Source organism: Vombatus ursinus, unplaced genomic scaffold (genome assembly GCF_900497805.2).
Source record: "Vombatus ursinus unplaced genomic scaffold, bare-nosed wombat genome assembly UNPS02011613.1, whole genome shotgun sequence".
Taxonomy (NCBI): domain Eukaryota; kingdom Metazoa; phylum Chordata; class Mammalia; order Diprotodontia; family Vombatidae; genus Vombatus; species Vombatus ursinus.
The window spans coordinates 2,134,944-2,149,752 of NW_020951391.1; the positions used below are offsets into that span (position 1 = coordinate 2,134,944).

Here is a 14,809-nt window from a genome sequence, read left to right on the forward strand (position 1 = left end):
GAAGGAAGGAAGGAAGGAAGGAAGGAAGGAAGGAAGGAAGGAAGGAAATATGGAAGGACCGATTTAAGTGCCTACCATGTGCCAAGCACTGTGTTAAGCACTTTACACACACATCTCAGGGCTAGTTATCTTAGCCCTAATACAACCTCTTTTCCTGCTCCCCTCTCAGGCCTAAGACCAGCCCAATACTTGCAAGAGAAACTCACAAAGTCTGGGTTGTGGCAGACCCAGGACAGCTGTAAGCGGACATCCATGACATGGTTCTCAAGCATGTCCACTCAAATGCATTCTCCTCAGTCTCACCACCTACAGGTGGGGAGAATGAATAAATTCTTTATCTTAAGATGATCTCAGGATCTCTGACACCAGAAATCAGGAGATACCTGGGTTCTTCACACGCTGGCTCCGGACACTTCCCACATATGTGAACCTGCGTACATTATTTAACCTTACTGGGCCCTAAGATGTGTCATCTGTAAAATGGGAGAGTGTGTGCTACTAGCCCCTCCTTGGACTACCTCACAGGATTTTGGAAGGAAGGGGCCTTTTTTGTTCAGTCTTTAAACACGAGTAAGGTCAGCAACTTGGGTCTAGGAGAGCAGCCCATAAAAGTCAGGCTTCTTCTCTTCGACCATCCCAGCATGACCCCCCCCCCACTCTCACTCACACAGGTTGTACTGTCGGGCAATGTAGCGCAAGATGGCACTGCTCTGGGTGATCTTGTGGTCCCCATCAATCAGGTAGGGTAGCTGGAATAACAATAGGGACAGGTCAGCCAAACAATAACTGATGAAGGTCCCTGGGCCCTAGCACCTTTTGCCCCTTCCCATACCCCCCATGAGGCTAAGGATGCTACTTATAGACCCTGGGGAAAAGCAATTTATAAACACTATCAAGAGACAAAGAGGGAGGAAACAGAAAGAAGGCAAGAAATTGATGGGGGGTAGAGGGAGGTGAATGGAGGGTTGCATTTAAGCCAAGGAAGGGGGAAAGAAATGGAGATGGAGGCATCTTCCCTGATGCAGACACCTACATTAGGGAAGTCCAGGCCCAGCGAGAACTTCACATCCAGCCATTGGCTTTTGTCAAAGTCAGGAGCTGCAGGGAAGAAGAGGCAGTAACCCCAGCCCAGACCTCCTCCCAACCAGAGTCCTATCCCTTTCTCACCAAGACCCCACATAGAGTGGCAACAACGTTAGGTTCCTTGGGCCTGGTAGAGTCCCAGGAAAGACAAAGAAGCCCCTGGGGCCCCCTCCTTGGGAGATATCTTGGGAATAAAAGGAGAATAATTAATAATAATAAGTTATAGCTATTTGTTCCAGGTTAGATTGCTAGTAAGTTGTCAGAGGCCAGCGAGCTCTATCCACTGTCCCTCAGAAAGGGGACTTGGGAATTATCAGCCCCAGATCAGTGAATGTCCCCTCTCATGCCCTCCTCCCAATCTTCTCCCTGTTGCCTATGGCAGCCCTGAGCTCCACCTGGATCAGAAGACCAAGATCACAGATTTAGAGCTGGAAGGGGCAGCAGGCCCTGCTGTGTGGTGCCGGTGCTGGCCAAGGGCCAGCCAGGGGGGCCCAGACTTGACTTGGCACACCTAGACAGATATGCCCCCTCCCCTTCCCTAGCTCTCCATTACCATCCCCAAAATGGTACACCTTCTCTTCATAGTTTGCGCCGGTGTACTCCAGGAGCGGGCAAGCTGCAGGGGTGAAGCCAGAGCAAGGCAGTAAGCCGAGGCAGGGGGGCCCTGGGGGCGGCCCAGAACCCCCTCCCCACAGTCCTCACTGCTTTCTGGGACCCCGGCCCATGGTGGGGGACTGCTATAGAGAGGCAGGGGAGAGGAATGGAGCTGGGTCCGGGATTCGAGGCAGAGAATTGGTCTCAAGAACTGCACCGCAGAGGAGGGGGTCGTCTCTCCCCCTCCCCAAGGGGAGCCAGAAGAGGAAGCCTAAGAGGGATGGGGGCAGGTCTGATCCACCAGGCTATCCAGCCCCTGCTGCGGGTCCAGGGCTGGACAGGGAAGGAAGGGGTGGGTGGGCTTCTCCTCCGGGGGCCGAGGGCGGGCAGCTCACCCCGCGGATGTCCCAATAGCCCAGGATGATAGGCATGTTGGGTGTTCTTGTGGCTGTCAAGGAGCCGGATCTCCGAGCGCACCCAGAGGAGAGGCTTCTACATCCCGGTCAGAGGAGTGGGACGAGGCGGGGATTGGGCGGGGGCGGGGAGGGGCAGGGCGGGGCCGGGACCTGGCAGCCTCCTCTCTGTTGCGCCCCGCAGGGCGGTGCACACGAACACGCACCCGCAGCTCCTCCCCGCAGACTATACTCATACGCACCCCCCAGCTGCTACCCCCTTACGGTCTGGCTCACTCCCAGCTCCTGCCTTCAGACATACAAGCTCACCCCGCCCCAGCTCTACCCCCCAGATACACACACAGCCTCTGCTCCTACAGAACATCTAGTCCAACCTCCTCATTTTCCTGGGGAGGAAACTGGAAGCCGTGAAAAGGGAAGTGACTTGCCCAGGTCACACAGGTGGTAAGTAGCAGAGCTGAGATTTGAATAGAGAGGGTCTAGTTCCAAATCCAGTGTTCTTTCCACTCTGCTAAGCTGACTCAATGCCAACACCTATAAGCCTGAGTGTGTGTGTGTATTTTCATGTATCTGGAACATCTCTGTATACTCACATACTTGCTTACATAACAAAGCCTTTGAGGTCTGGGAGAGTACTTCAGACTATAATCCTTACATCAGAGACTTTCATGAAATGAAGGCCCCAAGGGAGTACATTTGCAGGAATTTCCTACCCTCTTGGGCTCCAAATCCTGCCTGTAACTCTTACTATCGATGAGACCTTGGCCAACTCACTTAATCTCTTTGGACCTCAGTTTCCTCTGTCTGTAAAATGACAGGGTAGAATTAGATGGCCTGTGAAATCCCTTCCAGCTCTAAATCTACGATCTCACCCAAAAAAACCTTCAGCACCCCACCCACTCCTTCAGCAGGGCAATGTTGGTACAGCTAAACTGAGCTAGAAGGCTGGTCACTCCTTCTCAGAGGTGAGCACCTTCATGTGGGTTGAGTCCCCACTGCCACGACTTTCTCTTAGGTAAGCTCCACCCCTCTGGAAGAATGGTTTTCCTTTCAAACCAGACAATGGAAAAGGATAATGACCAAGCTACCCACAAACATTCATACCAGCTTCAGCTTGTCACAGCCTTCCCTCCACCAAAATTGCTGGCTCGTTGTCAAGAATGATCTGGGTCTACATTTTTTTTCTCTCCCTGCTTTGAAAAGTTACCCAAAAATGAATCAAAAACTCTTGTTATTCTGGTGTTCCCAGCTAGGAAAATTGCCATGGTGAATATAAATATTGAAGCAATCAAATCTATTGGTTTCTCTTGTTTCTACCTCTATTGTTTTTCTCAGCTGCATTTACACAAAGACACACTCAGGTCAGTAATGCAATGATTAACTATATTTTTCTTAACCAATTTTCAAACAAAAATGGAAACAGAAATCAAGCAAACTCTTAAAAAATGGAGCTACTGGGGATAGGCATACTCTCCTGGGAAGAGAAAAGCAAAGGGAAAGGATGAAAGAGGGTGAGGAATCACCAGCACTTGGAACAATTTCCACAAACCCAGTGTCGGCTCTGTTACACTGGTGCATACCCACGGTTGTGCTGGTAAAAGTTTTAACAATCAACTCTGGGGAGGGGAGGACACAATGCTCTAAGTACAACACACTTTTAAGTTTAATCTGCTTTATTAGCACTTTCACTGTCGTTTTCTTAAGTCTAGAACAATCCACAAAACAATAAATCAAACCCTGACTTACTGTAGCCTTTGCCAATTTACAAGGTGAAAATGCTCTCGCTAAAAATTTGACAATCAGCTCCACTTGTTTAGACTGGCTTCAGTACAACCCATTCTGAATATACAGTCCCTGTGCTATAGTCTGGCACTTCTGGCAGCTGTTGGTCATGGAAGAAGATTCAGGGGAAAAAAATAAAAGGAAATGAGAGATGGGGAGCAAGATGGAGGAACTGAGTCTCAGGATTTGAGGAGTCTGTGGCAGTCTATGCGTCTGGAGGGAGTTTCCTCATAGTGAGTTCCGATTACTCATGAAATCACAGTTCTATATCTCTCTCTCTGTGTCCCTCTCTGTCTCTGTCTCTGTCTCTCCGTCTCTCTCTCTCCTCCCCCCCCCTTCTCTCTCTCTGGATTCCCTATAAACCATTTTCACTGGCCGTCATCCATGCCTAGAATTCTCTCCCTCCTCTTCACTATTTCCTGACCTCTCTGGCTTCTTTCAAGTCCCAGCTACAAGAAACCTTTCCCAATCTCCCTTGATGGCAGTGCTTTCCCTCAATTGATCATTTCTATTTTGTCCCATATATAGCTTGTTTGGACATAGTTGTTTGCATGGTCCCTCCCATTAATCCCTGAGTTCCTTGAGGGCAGGGAATGTCTTTTGCAATTCTTTGTATCCTTAGAGCTTAGCACAGTGCCTGGCACATAGTAAGTGCTTAATAAATATTTGTTGAAGGACAGTTAGGTGCTGCAGTGGGTGGAGCACTGGCCCTGGAGTAACAAGGACTTGAATTCAAATCTAGCCTCAGACACTTACTAGCTGTGTGACTCTGGGCAAGTCACTTAACCCTGATTGCCTCCAAATAAATAAATACTTGTTAATTGGTTGATTGATTGATAGGTGGCTGGCTGCAATCAGGCCTTTCCTGGTCTCATCATTGGCTCTTGTTTTCTTGTGGTCCTGTTCATAAGGTCATAGGTTCAGAGCTGGGAGGGATAGAAGATGCTGTCACGTTCAATTTCTTCATTTTTAGAGATGAGTAAACTGAGGCTCAGAGAGGTTAAGTGACTTGCCCAGAGTTACAAAGCCAGTAAGTGTCTGAAGCAAGAATTGAGTTTCAGTCTTACCAACTCCAAGCCTACCACTCTATTTACCATCCCAACCAATAATTTCTCCTGTCTATAGCTTGTTTGTATATAATTTTTGTATGTTGTCTCTCCCATTAGACTGTGAACTCCTTGAAAGCAGAGACTACTTTTTTTTCTTTGTATCCCCAGCACTTAGCACTGTGTGGGGCACATAGTAGATGCTTAATAAATGCTAGTTGACTCATTGACAACACATTGAATTTTGATGGCCTAAGGCCACTGTCTGGTACTATATTGTCATCTGGCAGACTAATTAATCTCTCAATTACCTGTTATAGGGTTGCTTTCTGTCAGTCAATTATCTCATGCATTCCAGTGACTGAGATTGTGTAACGGAATTCAGTTGAACATCCTAACAATGAATTTGACTATCACATAACTGTGTGTTTCTCCCAATTTTTTTTTATATGCTGAAGCTGTAAGAAGGCAATAGGACCTTATCAACTACCCTATAAAGCATATGGCATACTGGTTATGGGTCTCCAGGTCTCTTCCATCCTCTGACACTCCTAAACACAGATGAAAAGATAGCTGAAGTTCTTTCCCAGACATAAATAAATATGGGGTAAATGCTGCATCATCATTCCTGGTGGCATTACGAACTCACACCAGAAATGGAAGATGCTGGCTTCACCGAGGCTTCTGCTTTGGCCTGACTTTTCCAAAGATATTTAACAAGGTGTGATTGAAGCATTCTGCCTGGGAATCTCCTTGGGTATGATAAAGATTTGTAAAGATTTTTCAGTTATTGCCAGGACAGACACTTCTCCGAGTAACCTGTTTTCATAATCCTGACCCTGACTGGAATAGATCCTGGGAGGGAAGTTATAAATAGAGTGATATTTCTACCATAATACTGTTCATCATGCAAAGCTTCTGGTTTCTGGTTCTGGGTAAATTAATTCATCACGGCCAAGATGCTGATCATACTCTTCTGGTTCCTTTCCAAAGGCAAGAAGTCTATGTACCCCTTCACCAAAGACTTAGGTAACGATAACCGGCTTCAATTGGAAGTGCTTTCTATAGAATAGGGCTGGCCTAAGTCTCACATTATTATCTATGTCAGCTCTGTAACCCATCTGCCAAATAACCAGGGAAAGGGAAGGGCAGCCTGTACTGTATGCTGCACATAGAGACAAATGTCACTCCTCAATGGCGGAGAGAGTGCTAAGCTCCAAGCCGGGTGTCTGCATATGGAACTTACTGGACTGGGTCCAGACGTTCTTTGATGTGAGACACCCATGGATGGAGGACAGACACTCCAGGGAGGAAAAAGAGAAAGATTTTGGAGGCTGCAGAGATGTGGGAGAAGCTGGCTCTTCAACACGTCCCTGGTTTTTAGCTTGCCATCCTAAAGACTTGCGAGGATCTCCCCTTAGGTGACGTCAGGGCTCTCTCTCCTGGTTTGAGCTGAGATCTTATCTCATTCGAGGCTGAAGAGCTCATTCATTATTGTGTATTCTTTGATATATCCTAATAGGAATAACTTCAATTTCTGTTCATTGTTTTGCTTGAATAGTTGGATTATTCACTATTTGTGATGGTCTTTTGTATAACCAGCATTTGTTGGGAAGTAGCTAAGTTAGTGAGTGTAAGCTCCCCTTAAGAGCAATTAGGGATATAGTAGGTTTTTGTTTTTGTTTTTTTCTGTTCTCTTTTGTTCTGAATTTCCTGTCTCTAAACTAGCCAGATATATGAAGTCTGGCAGATAAATATAATTCTTCCCCAACACTCCTCTTGGAAATTGGAAGAAAAAAAAAGTGCTCAGCCTTAGTGATTCCTTGAGGATTGCTCATTCCTCCCCAGCAGTTACTGGGCTGATAGTATAGGCTCTGTTCCTGGCTCTTCTCTTCTTCATGGAGGCCAGACTTCAGATCATATCTATCCATGCCATTTAAGAACTACATGTATACATTTGGACAACCCACACAGCCATACGTGTCTTTTTAAATAGATTTTTATTTCGCTAAATATTTCCCAATTACATATTAAAAAAATTAACATTCATTTTTTTTTAAATTTTGAGATCCAAATTCTCTCCCTCCCTCCCCCCTCCTTGAGAAGGCAAAGCAATTTTATATCTATTATACATATGAAGTCATGCAAAACATGCATTTCTAAAACATGCATTTCCATACTGATATATACGTCTTATAGTGCTGCTTTTCAGGACCAATACAATCGGTTTGGTGCCACATTTAGAATTTTCTCTTGACCTAGCTAACTAAAATAAGAGTAGATTGCATTTATTTAGTGCTTTATATCCATCACATTTGATCCGCACAGCAACTCTGTGCTATAAATGCCCCATTCTACAGATGAGCAAAGTAAGAGTGAGAGAAATTAAATGATTCTCCTAGTTTCACGCAGATGCAGTATTGGAACAGAGGGCTCGGAGAATATAATTGACTAGCTCATGATCACAAAGCTAACAAGCGTCAGAGATGGCATTTGGATTTATCTTCCAGACTCCACATCTATCATGCTAACTGTCCCTATACCACACTTCTTTTCTAAAACATCAAGCAAGGCTTTGCTTGGAGTAGCACTCATGGATTTTGTCTACCTTGCATGAGTGCTTGTTATGATCAGTGTGCCAAGGACCTAGGATTTCAAAAGTGAAGGAATTCTCAATAGAGTAGCTCCCTCCGCTGGTGCAAACCAAAATACATCTTCAACTTATGGCTTCCTATTATTTGAAATCCATCCATCAATGTAGGCACATGTTTAATTAAGGACTCCCTTAAGTACTCCTAGGTCCTCCACACTGCCCACCCCCTTATTGTACACCTTCTCAAACTGATTCAGGCCAGGTAGGGAGGAAGTATTTAGAACAGAGATCAGGTACATCTGATCTGGCACAACCTATAAGGGAAGCCAGCCCTTCACAACTTGGCCCCAACCTATCTTTCTAGCCTTCTTATATTTTACTCTGACCAGCCAAATTGACATTCTCTCTGTTCCTGACACACTTTCTGTCCCTATAAGCCATCTCCCCTCACCTTGAATGCCCTTCCCCTCACCTCCATCTCCAAGAAGGCCTTGTTACTTTTGCTCTTTTTTAAATTAAATTTTATTGTATTTTCCAGTTAACAATTCTCTCACTTCCCCTCTCCTTGGCACATACACGAAAGAAAAACCTTCATAACAAATATGCATAGTCAAGAAGAATAAATCCCCACATTGGCTGAGTCCAAAAATGCTCACATTTCTTGCAAGAGAAAAGCCCCCAAATGCCACTTTCTATATGGAGCCTTTCCTGATTCTTCCCCCTCTTCCAACTGCTTTGGATTTGATTACCTTCTATTTATTCCAAATATAATTATATTTGTATGTGCTGTTTCACCTGTTGGAATATAAGCTCCTTGAGGGCAGGGACCGTTGAATTTTTGTCTTTGTATCTCTACAGCTTAGCATGGTGCCATTCACAGAGTAGGAGTTTATTAGATGTTTTTTGGTTTGGCTGATTGATTGACTACCTCAACGAATTTGGATGCCAATCCAGAGAGTAAAGGTTTGGGGGTTGGTAGGCCTCCATACCAGGCCATGTGCCTTCCCTCCTTGGTTCTCCACTGACAGTGTTGAGGGATGGGAAGACTAAATTCAAGAGTTCCATTCATCAGCTTGATCCTGGTTGATACTAGAGGTCAGGCAGAGGTGGAAACACTGGCAGAACCTTACATATGAGGAGTGGAGTGAAGGACCTGGGGAGAGGTAAGTGGAGAGGGGCAAGAGATGAGCATCAGAGCCTTAGAGAACCCAGGAATCTGGGAAAATGTTAAGGAGAAAAAGGACAGAAAGGAAGAAGGAATTAGAGCAGTGGTCAATACGCTTTACTGGGGAAGTCTGATTTGGGGAGATCCCAGGAGAAAATCCAGGGTCTCTTTGACTTTTTGAGAGTCAGCACAATCAGGGTCTGGACCTTCCTGAGTCCTACTGAGTGCCCCACTTGGCCATCTTCAGAAACACCGATTTGGGGAGATAGCGTGGAGAGTTTGATGTAGGCCGAGATCTTCCTTAGGCCCTGGGGAGACAAAAGGGGAAAGAAGAGATCTGAGCCCAGGGTCCTGTTCGCTCATCTCTCCCACCTAGACACAGGACCCCAGCAGCCCTACTGTGAGCTTGGTGGGCTCAGCGTTGGATCCTAGCTATAGGGCTTGCCCGTCTCCTCTTAGGGCAAAGTCCTCCATCTTTTGGGGGGTCATAGGCCCCTTTGGCAATCTGGTGAAGACTGTGAACCTCTTCTCAGAATATTTTTTTTTAATTTATAGTTTTTAAAAATTATAATTTCAGTTGGTGGCTAGCGAAATATACATATGTGTGTGTGAGTGTGTGTGTGTGTGTGTATTTTTTTCATCCAAGTTCATATACTTCTTGAAATTTATCCCTGGGTCTGTGGACCTCAGATTAAAAACTCGTCTTAGAGAGTGAATGGGGAAGGGGCAAGGATCCATGGGTTCAGACCTTGGCCACTCCCTTAAACATATTATCTATTAAGTCTTCCCCTGTCAGAATATAAACCTCTTGAGAGCAGAGACTCTCCTTTTTTCCCAAAAAAAATTTGTATCTCTAGCACTTAGAGCAATGCTTAGCACATAGTAAGTGCCCAATAAATGCTTTTTCATTTACTTATCCTTTTAATTCTCATATATAATAAATGTGAATAATTCATAGTGACTTTAAGCTCGATAAAGTTCTTCCCTCATAATAGCAGAGTGGAAGAAAGTTAGTGAAAGTGTTGTTATTCCCATTTCACAAATGAGGAAACCTGAGCTCCATCCAGACTTTGCCCAGGGTCACCAAACTGATGATTAGGTTTGGAGCCAGGCCTGAGGCCGCCAACATCAAAGTGCCTGATTTTAACCCTGGCCGTGGATAGCAACCAGGACCCAAGTCCAGACTCAAGTAATAGGTTCATGATGTGACCTGAGGGACACTGAGAAGTCTTCCAACTAATTACTCTCCCACAAGGTCACCTGACATGCTACCATTAACAATTCAATTCCTTCGGATTTAGTTGGGACTCCATCCCTTTAAAATGCAAAACACCTGAAAGGTGGACTCCTTAAGTCCCTAAAATGTGAATATGAATGTTAGAGTGGAGGAAAGGAGTGCTGGGCCTGAAGTCAGGAGACTTCCTAGATTTGGCCCCCACTTTTGGCTTGTATTAACTGTGTACCAATCACCTAACTTCTCTGAGACTCAGTTTTCTCATCTCTAAAATGGGGAGAATAACACCTGTAGTTACCTCACAGGGTTATCTTGAACCTCAAATGAGATAATGTATATAAAGCATTCTGTTACCTTAAAACCTCTATATAAATTTTATTATGAATTGGTTTATCAGCTATTTTAGGTCAGCACTTTAGAGCTGTTGACCTGGAGTAAGTCACTTAATATAATAACAATTACTTAATTATTAATATTATTAATACTATATTGTTGTAGTTATTAATAATCACTATTATTACTTTACTACTTGAAAAGCACTTAACAAATATTATTTTTTCTTCACAAAAACCCTGATAGGTGCTACTGTTATCCCTGTTCTACAGATAAGGAAACTGAGGCGGACAGTGCTTAAATGACTTACACAATCACACAGCTAGTAAATGTTTGAGGCCAGATCTGAACACCATGTCTTCCTGACTCCAGGTCCAGCACTCTGATCCATTTCCTTAACTGTACAATGAGGGCATGGGGTAGACAGCCTTGGAGATCCCTTCTGGCTCCAGATCTATGAAGCTACAACCACATCTAGGTGTCTTTCAGTGTTAATGTTCCAGGAGTCTCTGGGTAAGAGGACATAAGGGGGAGGCCAGGGAAGAGCACGGAAAGCGGAGGTGAAAGCTGCCCTGGGTAGGAGGGGGAGGGAGTTCAATCTCATCTGCTTCGCAATTTGGCTCAAAGTTTCCAGCTTTGCACCAAACCATGGCTGGAGCAATTTATGGAAGATTTGGCCCTTTCCTTACCCTCTGTCCTCTCCCCTCCTCTCCTCTCCTCTCCTCCTCTCCTCTCCTCTCCCCACTTCTTTCCTCCTCTTCCTTCCTCTCTTCTCTTCTCCTCTCTTTTCCTCTCCTCTCCCCTTTCCTCCTCTCCTCTCCCTACTTCTCTCCTCCTTTCTCCTTCTCCCCATCTCTCCTCTCCTCTCCCTGCACTTTCTCCTTTAGTGAGTTCGTCTACTTCCATAGTTTCAATGATCACCTCTCTGTAAATGAGTCCCAAATCTGTATTTCTAAACTCTAGCTCCATTTACATATGCCTCCTTGGGTATCTAATCAGATGTACTACTATTACCTTAAAATCGCAACGCAGAAAGTTAAATTCTTACGCCGTTCAGTTTGCCCCCACACCCAAATCTGTTCCTCTCTCTAACTTCTCTCTTTCTATTGATGGCACCAAAATCCTCCCAGTCACCTGGGTTCAATCAGGCAATCAACAAGCTTTTAAGTGCCTGCTATATACCAGGCCCAGTCCTGTGTAAGACACTAGGAATATAATAGTAGCAGCAGCAGCAGCAGCAGCAGCAGTAGTAGAAGCAGTAGTAGTAACAATACTATAGTTAACATTTATATAGGGCTTACTATGTGCCAGGCACTGTGCTAAGTGCTTTACAATTATCATCTCATATGATCCTCACAACTACCCTGGGAGGTAGATGCTATTATTATCCCCATTTTCAGTTGAGGAAACTGAGGCAAACAGAGGTTCAGTGACTAAGCCAGGGTCAAAAAAGCTACTAAACATCTGAGGGCATATCTGAATTCAGGTCTTCCTGACAAGAGCGAACCAGTCCCTGCCCTCAGGAAGCTTTCATTCACTCAAAACCTCAGAGTTACCTTTGACTGAATACTCTGGCACCCCGAATAACCAAGCAGTTGCCAAGCCCTCTACCTCCTCAATATTTCCCGTACTCACCCTGCAGCCACCCTAGTTGCACTCTAGTTTGGATGGAAGCTCAAGAGAGGCAGATTTCAATGCATTTTTAAATGCATTCCTTACAATTAGTGTTATACAAAAATAGAATGGGAAACCCTAAGTGTTGGTGAGTTCCCCATCCCTGGAGATCCTTAGGTGAAGGTTGGAGAGAAGACCAGTCAGTCAATAAGACATGCATTGTTCAGTTCAGTCATTTTTCAGTTGGTCTGACTCTTCATGACCCCTTTGGGGTTTTCTTGGCAAAGATACTGGAGAGGTTTGCTATATCTTTCTCCAGCTCATTTTACAGATGAGGAAACTGAGGCAAACAGAGTTGAGTGACTTGCCTAGGGTTACACAGCTAGTAAGCATCTGAGGCTAGATTTGAACTCAGGAAGATATTCCTGACTCCAAGCCCAGGGCTCTATCACAACTAACTTCACCATTAAGTTGTATTAAGTGCCTACTATGTTCCAGGAACTGTGTCAAGTGCTGAAATATTGTAGAAGGGAGACCAGCTGGGTTACATGACTACAGAGGTTCCCTTCTAATGCTGAGATGATGGGATTCTGGGAGGCCCCCATTTCTTCTCATCTAGACTATGGTAACCGCCTCCTAACCAGTCCTGCTGTTTTTGCTCTCACTGCCCCCACTTTTTCTATTCTCTCTCCACACAGCTGCCAGATTGACATCCCCAAGGCATGGCTCTGACCATGTCAGAGGAAGCTCCCATAGCACCTTCTTGCTTTGACTCTAAGATAAAATACACATTCCTCTCTTTGGCCTTTACAGCCCTCTCCAGCCTGGCTCCAGCCTCCCTTCCCAGGCTTATCACCCATTCCCGTCCCTCTTGAACTCCACATTCCAGCCAAGCTGGCTGCCTTGTTCGTCCTCGCACATGACATCCCATCTCTCATCTCCCATCTTCAAAGCGTTGCCCTGGCTGTCTCCCAGAATGTGGGGAATGTACCCCCTTCCTCACTCTCCTGCTTCTTGGGATCTCTAGCTTCCTTCAAAGCTTGAGAGCCACATCTTACAAGAAATCTAGCCTGATTCTTCTAGTTGTCATTGTCTTCAGTCCAGAAAATTACTTTAATATATTTTGTGTTTAGTTTTCTATTTATATGTAGTTCAATACGCCCCCTCCCCCCATTCCCCAGAATGTAAACTCCTCAAGGTCAGGGACTGCTTAATTTTTGTATGTCTATCATCAGTGCCTAGCACGCAGATGTTTGTTGAATAAAAGAATGAATGAAAAAGTATTTATTAAGCACCTACTATATGTCCAGCCCTCTTTCTTCCGCTTTTTGATCTAAGTTTAGGTTTGAGAAATTATAGGGAGGGTGACAAAGGGCGGCAGAGAGACAGTGTGGTATAGGTGAAAGGGAAGAGAATAAGCATTTCTAGAACACCTACTATGTGCCAGGTACTGTGCTACGTGCTTTTTACAAATATTTTTTCATTTGATCTTCACAGCAACCCTGGAAGATAAGTGTTCTTATCATCCCCATTCTATAGTTGAGGAAATTGAGGCAAACAGAGGTTAAGTGACTTGCCCAGGGTCACAGCTAATAAGTTTCTGAAGCTGGATTTGAATTCATGTCTTCCTGACTCTAGATCCAGCGCTCTGGACTTAGTGTCACGAAGACCTGAGTTCAAATTTTACCTCCCATACTTGCTGGCTGTGTAATCTTGGATTATAATCACTATATAACCTATCTGAATCTCAGCTTTTTCATCTGCAAAATGAGTTTTGAACTTAATGGACTCTAAGGTCCATTTCAACTCTACATCCATGATCATGTATCACAGTCTTTCAATTAGCAATGATAGTATTGATTTGATTAACGCTCCCAGAGGTGGAAGGGAAGGAGGGCTGCTGCGGTGAAGATGGCAAGGTTCCCAAGCAAGCCTTAGTCTCTTTCTGGATGATTGGAAGCGACATGAGGCACGGCCTGAGGCCAGCTAGCTAGATCACAGGAGGTGAGTTTGTCCTCACCCATCGGAAAGCACAGCTAACCACCAGGACAAGAGTTATAGGCCCAGTGGATCAACAACCCAGTTGTCTCTGGAAGTCCAGAGGAAAAGAGAGAGAGAAGAGGCAGGAAAGAGACAGAGAGAGACAGAGAGAGACAGAGAGAGAGGAACAGGAGAGAGACAGAGACAGGAGAGACAGAGAGGAGAGAGAGACAGAGGGAGACAGAGAGACAGAGAGAGAGGTGGAAGGAGAGACTCTCTATTTGAATGCAAGCTCCCAGAAGGGCAAGGATACCTCGCGTTTTGCATTTGTATCTTGGGCACTTAGCACAGTGCCTGGCATATAGTAAGTAAGCACTTAATAACTGCTCTTCCATATATTCATTCGTGCATGGTCCAATCTCTGGGTCATCTCTTACTCTTCTCTTCTCCTCACTAGCAGCATCCAATCGGTTGCAAGTCTACCTTGACATTCTACCTCCATATTTTTCACATCCACCTAGAGCTATAACTAGTGTGAGACAACTGGAGCTCTGTCCAGGACGCCAGCCAACTCTTAGTTGGGGAGGAGGGAGCACACTTCCTCTCCAGTAGTACTCATTTCCTCCGTGAAGGAACCAAGCTTCCTTCCAAAAACAATTATTATGCCCAAGCTTCATTCCCCGGTCCTCCGCTGGCCACCAGCAGACATTAGGCTACCACCACTAGCATCCCATCACTCTGGTGCCCTTCTCCTCTGTCCTAGGCCCTCCTTCTCACCCCAGCCCTTGCAGGGGCAGCCTCTGTGGGATGACCCAACCCCTTCTCTGGCGGGATGAAGTTATTGGTTAGACTAGGGGTGGGGAATCCACTTGGATTCAGTCAAAGGGCCGAACTTGAGGACCTAGCGGGCCACATGTGGCCTTGGGCACTGCCACCCTTCCCCAAATGAATTTCCCATTGGCACAAGAATTC

The 14,809-nt window shown here is 45.3% G+C and overlaps 1 pseudogene; it reads right to left on the minus strand.

The window, feature by feature from the left end:
* The window catches only part of LOC114039103, a 6,434-nt pseudogene extending 4,108 nt beyond the window's left edge, over window positions 1-2,326 (minus strand).
* Between the last annotated feature and the right edge of the window lie 12,483 nt (window positions 2,327-14,809).